This window comes from Vombatus ursinus, unplaced genomic scaffold (assembly GCF_900497805.2).
Source record: "Vombatus ursinus unplaced genomic scaffold, bare-nosed wombat genome assembly UNPS02014798.1, whole genome shotgun sequence".
Lineage (NCBI taxonomy): Eukaryota > Metazoa > Chordata > Mammalia > Diprotodontia > Vombatidae > Vombatus > Vombatus ursinus.
In genome coordinates this window covers 50,135,848-50,148,189 of record NW_020954576.1, presented here as the reverse complement: position 1 = coordinate 50,148,189, position 12,342 = coordinate 50,135,848, and the positions used below count along the sequence as shown (strand labels likewise).

General features: G+C 43.0%; 1 protein-coding gene across 7 annotated transcripts in view; it reads left to right on the top strand.

Annotated features, from left to right (window-relative positions):
- SOX13 (SRY-box 13) overlaps nucleotides 1–12,342 on the top strand; it is a 93,404-nt gene that overhangs the window by 33,319 nt on the left and 47,743 nt on the right. For 2 of the 7 annotated variants that reach the window (XM_027871678.1, XM_027871675.1), the window contains one exon: nucleotides 6,934–7,195. The exons of the other annotated variants lie outside the window; for them this stretch is intronic. The gene's annotated coding sequence lies outside the window, so the exon portion shown is untranslated. The remainder of the gene's footprint in view (nucleotides 1–6,933; nucleotides 7,196–12,342) is intronic. 7 annotated transcript variants of the gene reach the window in all.

The following is a 12,342-nucleotide window of genomic DNA, read 5'->3' as shown; positions in this document are numbered from 1 at the left end:
AGGCCCATGCTGGGAGCCAGGGCTGGGCTGGGGCTGTGGGAGCCGCAGGATAAACAAGGCCGCACACATGGAGGCAGGCAGACAGGCAAGCTAGGAGGGGAGAGAGAACAGGTGTCTCAGGAACCTCGGAGACACAAAGAGCCTCTTGTCTCCTCCCCAGCAGCCTGGATAGTCCCCCCCTTCCTCCCTACCCCAGGCCCCAGGCCCCAGGCCCCAGGCCCAGGCCCAGTGACCAGGTCATCTGTGAGGGCTCTGGGAACAATAAGGGAGTTGGCTCTCTCCCTACCCGTGTCCCTCCCTTCAAACACTCCCTCAGCTTGACTTGCATTCTTCTTAAGACCAAAATAAAATCTGTCCCTGCCTATTGAGGCCGGCTGGGTCAAAAGGCAGGTAACTGGAGGTCTAACTTGATTGACCAAGAGGCTCTGTGACCTTAGATGAATCATTTAACCTTTTAGGGCCTCAGCTTTCCCCATTGAAATGTAAGCAATCGACTCACAGAGGTCCTAAGGAAAGAAATGGGATGGAAGATAAGACAAGGACCTGGTCTTTTTAAATGGTAGTGGCAGGTCCTAGGCCTAGATATGATTGAGAGGCCCCAGAAAGGATTAGGGTAGGGGGAAATGGTGATGTTAGAGCCTGGATGAGATATCTGCAGGCATATGAGATTCTGGGAGGAAGCCTGAATGTTAGAGCTAGATATGGACAGCAAAACTGGGCTCATGCTGCATCCGCTGCTAACTACTCATGTGACTTTGGGCATGGGCCTCAGTTTCCTTGTCTGTAAAAGGGAGTTGAACTGGATGATGTCTGAGGCCCTTACCAACTCCACATCACATGATCTAGTCTAACTTCATTTTGCAGATGAGGAAACGGATCTATGGAAAGAAATTGGGGCTAGTTAGAGGGGCTGGCCATTGATGAAGGATTTGTCTATGCAGTGAGCACAGTCCCAGCTCTTGATACCCCCAACATTTGGAGGATCACTTAGATACCTTCAATATCTTCCTCCCTCACTCCAATAGCCTATGGTGTGATTCAGCTTTTATTCCTTTGAAAAAAATGATAGCTCAGGTATCTAGAGCACTTTTAGGCCTTTCCTTATAACAATACTGGGAGCAGTGGTGTGCTGGTAAATGTTTAATAACCAGGTCTGGGCCGGGGGAGGGTGGGGGGGGAGAGAAATACAGGATACATTTAAATTTGTTGTTTTTCAGTCATTTTTCAGTCATGCCCAACTTCATGACCCCACTTGGGGTTTTCTTGACAGAGATACTGGAGTAGTTTGCCATTTCCTTCTCCAGCTCATTTTATAGATGAGGAAACTGAGGCAAACAGGGTTAAATGATTTACCCAGGGTCACACAGCTACAAGTGGTTGAGGTCACATTTGAACTCAGTTCTTCCTGACTTCAGGCTATCCACTGCTCCACCTAGTGGCCCCTACTTTTAAGTTCAACCTGCATTATTAACAATTTCTCCATCACCTTCTTAAGTCCAGACAATCAACAAAGTAATAAATTGAACCTCTAATTTGTAAGCTTTGAGGATTTAAATGTCTACACTGAAAATTAAACAGTTGGAGAGCAAGTTCGAACTGACTCCAGCCACTTGCCTACAAGGCATGTAGTGTAAGTATTATGGTCCCCATTTTAAAGATGAGGAAACTGAGTCTTGAGAAGCTAAGTGACTCATTCGTGGTCACACAGCTATAATCATAATCATAATGATTATAATAAGCATTTATATAGTGCTTTAAGGCAAAGTGTTGTACATATGTTATCTCATCAAATCCTCACAACATCCTGTGAGGTAGGTACTGTCATTACCACCATTTTACAGAAAAGGAAAATGAGGCTGAGTTAGGTTTAAGGTCATACGACTAGCAAGTTTCTTAGGTAGGATTTGAACTCAGTTTTTCCTGACTCCCAAGTTCACATTTTGGGTTCCAGCCAAGCTTCATCACTCACTGACTTCCAGTGTGACTTTGGATAAGTCACTCAACCTTTTTGGACTCAGTTTCCCCACCTGTAACCTGTAGAGACCTATCCTTGTCTCTTCAGAAATAACGTGGGGAAGGGCATCATAATTCGTGCCTGTCTCCTTCACAATAAGACTATGAAGAGAGCAATGGATTTGGAGTCAGGACTCCTAGGTTCAAATCCCAGCTCTGTTTCTTATTGGTATGACCTTGGGTAAGTCCCAATCTCTCTGATCCTCAGTTTCCTCTTCTGTAAAATGAGTCAGTTGAACTAGATTGCCTGCCCTAAATCTATGAGCCTGTAAATCTAACATAATGGACATGAGGGCCCCTGGAGAAGTCAGTTACAGAACTGTGGGAGCTGGAGGTGAGATGGTTATAGAAGAATAGGTGAGTCTAGGCTAACCCTGCTGAGCCTCTGAAGCCAGATGAGAACCCAATGCAATGGCTTCTGCGTTGGGCCTGGGCCAGGCTGTTTATAGCAAGGATTGTTAATGAGAGGGAGAGGTCCGAAGAGGCCCAGTAGCTGCCATCATCTCAGCTCAGGCATCTGTTCCCCAAACGTCAGACAGCTGAGGCAGCTGAGACTAGTCCCACCCTCTTGACTTGGGTTAAGCCTTCTCAGGGGCCTTAGCATCTTCTCCCCAACAGCTGTGTTGGCATTTTGGGGGAATTGTTCTCCTCTTAGGGGAACTCTCCACTCCCAACACCCCCCCCCCACTTCCGAAGCAGCTGAGTCTAATGGGAATCAAAGTCTTGGTTGGCTCTGCCACTGACTTGCTGTGTGCCCTCAGACAAGCCTCTCACCCTCTCTGAATTTCAGATTTCCCATCTTTACTATGGAGACACTCATTTTTGTTCTTCCTGAGAGAAAGTGAGTTACAAGTGCTAGAAAAATGCAGATGAGACTGAGGATTATTGTTATTTTGAAATTTTTTTCACTCTGGCTTCAAAACTCTGTTATGGTACTTGGTATCCTTTATATTTGCAAAAGACTTTGTTGTTTTCAGAATATTTTCTTATTTCAATCCTGTGAGAAACGCAGCTTACAAAACTGAGACCTAGAAAAACAAAGTCACTTACCCATTCTCTCAAAGCTCGTTAAGCAGAGCAGTGGGCGAGATGGAACCCAGATCTCCTGATACCAAGTCTAGCACCTTAAAAACAAAAAATAAATAAAAATTTTTAAATTACTATTTTTTTTCCAAATGTCTATATCACTTCCCAATGATTCCTCTCTCCACCCCCACAAGTCAAGCAAAACAAATGAACACATCAGCCATGTCTGAAAATGTACATCTCATTCAGAATCTATAGCCCACCACCTCTTAGGCATGTTTCAGTGTCAATCATCTGAAATCATAATTGGTCAATTCAATCAGTCAACAAGCATTTATTAAGTGCCTACTATGTTCCAATCACTGTACTAAGCTCTGAGTGTACAAAGAAATACAAAAAGCTACTCCCTTCTCTCCAAGCTCACAGTCTAGTGGGGGAGAAATCATGCAAAGAATTGTATACAAACAAGATACATATGGGAGTATCTCAGAGATACTGTAGGTTCATTTCCAGACCATCACCAAAACAAATATCACAATAAAGCAAATCACACTGATTTTTTGTTTCCCAGTGCATATAAAAGTTATGTTTATACTATACTGTAGTCTATTTAGTGTGCAATAGTAATATATCTAAAAACAATGTACACACTTTAATTTAAAAATACTTTATTGCTAAAAAATGCTAACTATCATCTGAGCCTTCAGTGACTCATCATCTTTTTGCTGATGAAGGGTCTTGCCTCAATGTTTTTTGGGGTTTTTTTTTTGAGGCAATTGGGGTTAAGTGACTTTCCCAGAGTCACATAACTAGTGAGGTTGCCTCAATGTCGATGGCTGCTGAGTGATCAGGGTAGTGGTTGCTGAAGGTTGAGGTGGTTATAGTAGTTTCTTAAAATAAGACAACAATGAAGTTTGCCACATGTGTTGATTCTTCCTTTCACTTGAACACTTAGAGGCCATCATAGGGTTACTAATTGGCCTAATTTTAATATTGTTGTGTCTTGAGGCCTAAGGAGAAGGAGAGAGATGAAGAGAGAGAGACAGGAAATGAAGTGTTGACAGAGCAGTCAGAACATACACATTTATGATTAAGTTCAGAATTTTATATGGGCCAGTTTGTGGCACCCTGAAACAATTGCAATAGTAACATCAAAGATCACTGATCACAGATCACCATGACAGATAAGATAATAATGAAAAAGTTTGAGATGCAAGAACGACCAAAACGTGACATGGAGACACGATGTGAGCGCATGTGGGTGGAAAAATGGTGCCAATGGACCTGCTTAAAGTAGGGTTGTCACAAACCTTCAATTTGTTAAAAAAAAAAAAACTCAATATCTGCGAAGCTCAATAAAATGAGGTATGCCTGTACAGGATAAATAGGAGATAATCAAAAGGAAGACATTAGCTAGCATTAAAGGGGATTGAGAAAAACTTCCTGTAGAAGGTGGGATTTTAGTTGCCAGGGAAACCAGGATTTGGAGATGAGGAAGGAGAGAATTCCAGGCATGGGGGACAGCCAGTGAAAATTCTGGAGTCTGGAAATGGGATGTCTTGTTTGAGAAATAGCAAGGAGATCAGTGTCACTGGATCACAAAGTATAGTGGGCTTTAAGATATTATAAGACCAGAAAGGTAGGAGGGGTTCAGGTTATAAAGGGCTCTGAATATCAGAGGATTTTATTTTTGATCCTGGAGGTGATAGGGAATTTCTTGAGTTGGGGGGAGAGGGGACAGGTTGGTGATGTGGTCAGACCTTCACTTTAGGAAGATTAATTTGACAGCTTAGTGTTGGCCAGACTGGAGTGGGGAGAAATTTGAAGTGATAAGGGTCTGAACTGGGGTAGTAGCAGTGTCAGAGAGGGAAGGGGGCATATGTATGTAAGAGGTGTTGTGAAGGTAAAATTGATGGAACTTGGTAATAGATGGGATTCAAGGCTGGAATGAGAAAGAATAAGGAGGCAAGGATGACATCTAGGAAACTGGGAGGATGGTGGTTCCCTTGACAAGAATAGGAAAGTTCAGAAGTGGGGGAAGGGTAATGAATTCTGAAGTCATTGTGGTCATCACATCAATTGTTTCTTTGGTTTTGCTTTGTTCTGTATCAGTTCATAGAATTCTTCCCAAGTTTCTTTGAATTCTTCATATTTCATCTTCTCTTGTAGCCCCCAAATATTCCAATACATTAATATGCCACCATTTTTTTTTCACCACTGCACATTTGATGGGTTCCTGCTTTCCTTCCTATTCTTTGTAACTACAAAAAAAAAAGATCCATTGTTCTCTTGTTGACTCTACTTTGCTTTTTGTCCTTTGTACTAAGTGCTGTGATAATGAGGAAGACCATCCCTGGGTTTTATCACTTAGGGCCTTCCCACACAGTTCTTCTAGACCATTGGTGTGAGTCTCATGGGTTTACATGGAAATATTCCGTGCCTCATCTTCTCTATTTCCATGCCTTCTCTTGCCTTATGGCATACTTCTAATGATCCCTTCTTTTGGAGGTTCCCAGGCTTCTCTGGTACCCAGGCCTCATGTAACCTTTGAAGAATTTGTTTTAAGAAAAAAAAAAGTTGATATCTTGCTGGGGAAACAGCCCCAATGCCCTTTGTCCTTCTGTTCTGACATATTGGAATTATTAATAGGCAGGGCTGATGGACACAGGAGAACATCTGGAGTCCATTGGATATCACGGCTCATGCTTCTAAAGTTCCTGCCCACAAAATTTGGAAAGGCTTTTCAAAAGTCACCCTATCTCTAGCTCTAAATCTGTGAACCTATCAGTGTTTGGCTTATACTTGGGCCATGCCCAAGGCTGGGCATGGCATCTTGTTTTCTCCCTTCCCAGCAGACACAACAATCTGAGTGCTAGCCCTTGGCTTAGGGGACAATGGGGGTGAAATGAGGCCAAGTGGAAACAATATTGCAAAGGAGGATGCTGGCAGATGGGCCTGTGGATGTGGTCATCGGAGAGTTTTCTCCTGTTCAAACGCACGGCATCATCTGCCATGTTGTTGATGCTGTGGTTCTGGAGAATATCACTAGGGCCACTATGACTCTGCTTTTAAAACCCAGAATGTAGAGATGACTTGTTTCCCTGTGCAGTTGCCCTTGGCAAAGTATGTCACATTGTTCTGTTGTTATGATGGGAATCTCTGATTCTATGACAAATGGCTTGAAGTAATGCTTCCTTTGAATCTTTGGATTTAGAACTGAAAAAGATGTTAGTAATTATGTAGTCCAATCCCCTCATTTTACAGATGAGGAAACTAAGGACCAGAGAGAAGAGGTCGTATAGTCCAAGCTCATACGGGTCTTAGGTAGCAGAATCAGAATCAGAACTTGGGTTCTTTGGCTCCAAATTTAGCAATCTTTCCACAGCCATCCGACTATGTGAGACATCTAGCTGGTATGTGTGAGATAACTCCCTTTACCTTCTAAGTTCAGATACAACAGTTGAGAAATAAGGAGAATGAGTTTCTCTTCTGGAGTTCCTCCCTTGTGTGCAATTGAGCATTAACTTTTCCAGAGTTAACATGGGAGATGAGGACAGTGGCATTAGGATATGACCATCGGTGATCAAGACAGACCCACAAAGTTCCTTAAAGAAGAAAGATGTGGGGCAACTAGGTGGCGCAGTGGATGGAGCACCAGCCCTGGAATCAGGAGGACCTGAGTTCAAATCCAGCTTCAGACACTTAACACTTATTAGCTGTATGACCCTGGGCAAGTCACTTAACCCCGATTGCCTCACCAAAATTAAAAAAAAGAAGAAGAAAGGCGTCCAATAAAGGTCCTCTATGTAGGGAATGGAGGGAGGAAGGGTAAGGACACATTCAGAGAACAGAATGATGATAGCCTGACTGGCTGCCATGCTCTTGGCTCCATAGGAAAGTATGGCGCAGAAGAAAAACAACCCCCACTCTGCAAAAAGTGCTGAGAGCGTGGAATTTAACTCAGACATGAGATCAGGGCAGAAGATAACATTCGTTGTTTGTCCCCTCTGGGTTTGAGTTGCGCTCCCGGAAGCAACTCGAGGTGCCTGGAGTACGTCGACTATCTCCACTGTAGAGTCAACTTGCGCTGCTCCATAATTTCATCTGTGACCCTTGGTCCTGGGATCAAGTCCCTTCCCTGCACTCACTTTTGCAGGTAAGCTCGTTCCATTCCCCCCCCCCCCTTTCTCCCATTTGGCTGCCCTCTGTCTCCCTTTCCACCAGGATTAGAGAGATCTCCATTCAAACAAACTTGTTGACCAGAGCTAGACTTTTGTAGGGTTTGGTAGGGCAAGAACCTGAAGTTTAGGAGGGAGCAGCCCAAGAAGAGCTGGGCCCTGGACTCTGCCAAGCCTCCTAGTGTTGTACCTAATGTATAATCGGAGGTCATTTTACCCCAGCTACCATTCTGTTCTTTACAATCCAACCACCCATCTCTTTAGACTTCCTGAACCTTTGGCCGTAAGGAAAAGTAGTTGGAGTCTGGGGAAAGTAACACTGGAGCTAGGCTAGAGAGGAATGTCAGTAGCACTCCCTTATTTTCCAGATGAGGATGTAGGCATAGAGAGGTGGGGATGCTTGTCTAAGGTCCCACAAGCAGAAGGTGGCAAACCCAGGGTCCAGACCCCTTCTTTCTGACTCTGTAGTCTGTGTTTTGAGGCAGAGTGTGGGAGATGAGTTATTTAATGGGAGAGCGATGCTGGATTCTGACCTGCGTTGTTAAGATTCGTTATTTTATTATTTGCACACACACACCTTGCATAGGTCCTCTCCTCCCCCCAAAAGCGGACATTTCCCTTGCATTCTTCTTCTCCATGGCCGGCTTCTCTTACATTATCTTCTAGCCTTTTATGTGAAGATTAAGCTCTTCCTTTCAGAGGTTCAATTCAACAAGCATGTTATGGAGAACCTACTATTCTACTGGGGATGTCAGATTTCATCCCTAAAACCTTCCGCCCTTTATCTGCCTTTGCTCTTCCTAAAAGTCACTCAACATATGTAGATTGGACCTTCTTCTGGATGTGCTGTGGTGGATTAAAAGGTGAATAAAGAATAGTCCCTGTCCTCAGAGAGTTTATAATCTGGGTTTATCCTCTTCTACCAGAACTGGCCATGAAATAAATCTCCAACATGGGGCCCTGGCCAAGAGAAATACTATACAAGAGAAATACTGTAGAAGGAGAGAGTGAAAGAGACCACTTCCTCCTGGGAAGAGAGAGCTTCCCCATGGAGTTGATGGCCTGGGCCATCATTTGATTTCCATGGGTGAAGATGGGAAGAGATCTTCTGGGCTGAGAGAGCAGGCTGAGCGAAGTCATGGAGATGTAAATAATAGTCATAAAAGATATTTATTTAGTGTTTTAATGTTTGCAAAGATCTTTACATATCTGACATATGATAGGTGTTTAATAAATGCTTATCAGTTGGTTGAAGTGCCCTTCCTTGGCTCCCATTTCCTTTGTGTTATTTCTTCTATGTTTGTTTCCTCACATTGCAAGGTAGGATTCTGGAAAATCCAGAGTGTTTTTGCTTTTGTTATTCGTATCCCCTGGGTTTAGAGTAGTACTTGGCATTTAGTCAGAGCTTAATAAATGCTTTTTCATTGATATCTCATTTGAATTTCAAAATGGCTTCCTGGAGAGGTCCATTTTGGTCTACGGAGGCATTGTTATCCTCATCAGTGGATTAGAGAACTGAATCTCCAAGAAATGAAGGCGCTTGCCCAGTGTCACCCAGCTAATAAGTAGATCATGAAGGCCTAAAGAGATGTTGGAGGCCTTTGGTCCAACTCATTAATCTTACTGATGAGGAAACTGAGGGCCAGGAGCATGTCTAAGGAATGGCACATAGACCTTTGTTTCAGCTGGAAAATTGGGCACATACATAGATGACTGGTGAGAAATTATGCTGAATTAGGTTGAGATCTTGGGTTATGGGTCTTTTCTGTCTGAACTGATTAGCTCAGTCTGAAACTGTTCATTCCAAGAGATATTGATGGCTGGGAGCTTGGTCCTAGGTTTAGAATGGCTAGCTTTGTCTGGCCCGGTGGTTATGGTTAACATTCCTAACTCAGGTGGCTTTTCTCATGTTGCATTCACAGTGATCAGCTGAGAATATGGATGGTTCCCTGAACTACCTCCCAATTACTGGAAAGATCAGTGTCCATGCCAACAGCTAGTCCACTTTTGTTGAGAGCCACACATCATTCGTTTCAGACAGTCAACGCTTTCAGTTTTAAAAGACAGTGTTAGTTTAATGTTGGTATTCCTGAACTGTCCAAAAGATTCCCAAAAAGTAAGGTGAATTAGGAAGATCCCCAATTGATTAAGAAATATTTATTGGGTATCTATTCTTCAGATCTCAGTTTCTTTATCTGTAAATTGAGATTAGATTCCATTAGCAGTTTGCAAACCAAATTCTGCACAATGCATAAATTTTTTGAGAAAATTGTAGTATTTTTCCATTTAAAATATGAAATATAGACATTTTATATGATATCATTATTTTCCTATGTGGCAATTAATTTTCTCCATTTTTCTCCAAAATTTCCCTGCCACTCCCTACTTCCTTTATACTGTGGGTATTCTATGTGCTTTCCCTATGGTACAGCATATTTTGGGATTCTAGCAATAAAGCGTCAGCCCTAATACAGTCTGTGGCTAAATTGTTTCAGCAAACTAGGGCTAAAGTCTCTGAGTTGCTTTATTGCTCTAAAAAGTTTCAAGACAGATTGTAGGTGCTATGTACAAGATATTCCTAGGTACTGAAGGGGATACAAAAACATTAATATGGCCCCTGCCCTCAGGAAGCTTGCAATCAATTCAGGTGACATGATTAACTCAACATGAAATAGGACCACGATTTGATGTCTTAGTTAATAAATCCTCTGGAAATAAAGTTTGTTTTAAGAGACAACTCAGGCAAGGGAGTTTTGGGGGAAGTTCCAGTCTTCTGTGAGGCGGTGGGGGTGGTGGGTGGGGAAAGAGAAGACAATTGTATGAGCATAGATTTAAAGTTGAAGGGGACCTTCAGAAGTCACTTAGACCAACGGCCCTCATTTTACACATGAAAAAAGTCTCTGAGGGTTAAATTTGTCCACAGTCACTCAGGTTGTAAGCAGTAGAGCTAGGATTAGAAGCCAGGTTCTCAGAATCCAAGGTCAATGTTTTTTCATATATAAAGATGAGGGGGAGGAAAGGGAAGAAGAAGAAGAGGTAAAACCAATAGTAGCAGTGGGCTTGGGACTGAGATGATACAGAAAGGACAAATTCGTGGCATTTGAAAGGCCTAGGTTCCAGCAGCGTGCCAGATTAACGTGCAACAAAGCAGGCCATTTTCCTTGATGTTCCGAGAAAGTAAAATGCCCTCTGGTTGGGGGGAAATTAGAAAAAACTATAGGCCCTCTTCTTATGGAGATGGAGGAGGTGGGGAGTGTCATGCTAAAGGTGTTTTAGGTTTGAAATCCAAAGACTCAGCTCATACCTTAGAGTCATCCTTTATTTCTGTCTCTAGCAGTGAAGTTTCTGACAACCAAGTTCTGTTTTGGGAGTGAGTCCTCTTTGCTACAGAGCTCTAATTCACTCTAGAAGGAAGCACATAATCTAGTACTTGGCTGGCTGTTAGGTAGGTGTGTAGATGGTTGATGGGGAGATGGGCTGGAGACACTGCTTTGCCATATACTTGCCTGCTATTCTTAATATAAGATACTTTTGGTGTAGTGGGAAGAGCATTGGATTCAGAATCTGTAAGTCTGAGTACAAGTCAAGACCCTGCCTTTTATTAGCTTTCTAACTTTGGACAAGGTTCTTCCCTGACCCTCAGACTCTTCATCTGTAAAATGGGGGATAATCGTACCTAATAGACCTCACAGGGCATTGGGAGATGAATACTTTGTTAAACATTATGGAGCTATGTAAAGATGAGTTATTATACTTAGTCACACAATGAATTAAGGGGAGAATCAAGATGAAAATGCAGGTCTCCTGACACTAGCCTTTCATCTTTGCCTTTTTCTGATTCATGTCTTCTGGGCAAATCTATTAAGTAGCAGCATGGTCCAGTGAAACTGATTGTCCAGTTAGACGACCTGGGTTCAAATGTTGCCTCTAAAGCTTGCTACCTCTGTGTCCTGACTGGCTTGAACTTGGGGGCCTCTACAATTTTTCCCAGCTCTAGGTCAGTAGTCTATGTCAGAGGTGTCAAATGCAACCCCACCACACTCTAGGATTCAGCCAGAACCAGATTAAAATGTCATTGGGAAATCTTTAACAAAATAAATAAAAATACAGTCCAATGCAGATGATATGACATTTTAAAAACTAAGTCCATACGCAGCCCCTAGGGATGCTTACGTATGGATTAGTGACCCCTTTTCTAGTTGGGTTTGACATCACTGGTCTACATTTTGGGCAGCAATGAAGTGTCGTTTTTTTTTTCAGTGAGTTTGGAGATGGTTTGAAGAAAGAGCTGACCTCACTCACCCCCATCGCTCCGGGCAAAGTTAATTGGGGGTTGTAGAAGAAAAGTAGTCAGGGGTGGGGTTGCTAGGCCAGTGTGTTCCGAAGAGAAGGTAAGAGATAGAGGGCCCAGGGTAATGGGGGCAGGGAGCTCAGCTTCTTTTACCCTTTCGTGGCTGTAGCTGGCAGAATTATCTGAGGCAATGTAAAAGACAACCTGGAGGTATTATAGACACAAGACACAGAAGGGAGTATTCTCCCATATCTTTGTTTAAATAGAAATCGCAATGATAACTATGGACAAGAATACTAGTAATTGAATGGAGGGTCTCAGAACTTGGAAGGAACCCTAAGATCATCTAGTCCAGTCTTCTTATTTTACAGAAGAGGAAACTGAGACCCAGAGAGCAGAGGTGATTTACCTAACATCACCCCATTAGCAAGGGTCAGAGCCAGGACCGGAACCAGTCTCCTAATTCTCAGGCCTGCTTGTGTTCTTTCCAATATACCACGATGCAACACCCCCCCCCCATTTTAAAAAAAATTAACATCTTTTGTTTTTATATCATATGCGTTTTCTGATCTATTTCTTCCTTCCAGAAAGCCATCCCTCATAACAAAGGATAAAAAAGAAAGGGGGAAGGTTCAGCAAAACAGGCCAACACATGCCCACAGTCTGGTATCATGTGCAGTATTCCACATCCATAGTCCTTCATCTGAGTAAAGATGGGGAGGGAGGCTCCCGCCTTCTTATACCTCTTCTTTGCCACCATGCTCAATTTTACCAACAAGAAAACTACAACCTGGGGTAGCCACCTGTGGATGATACCAGGACAGCCTTCCCCTT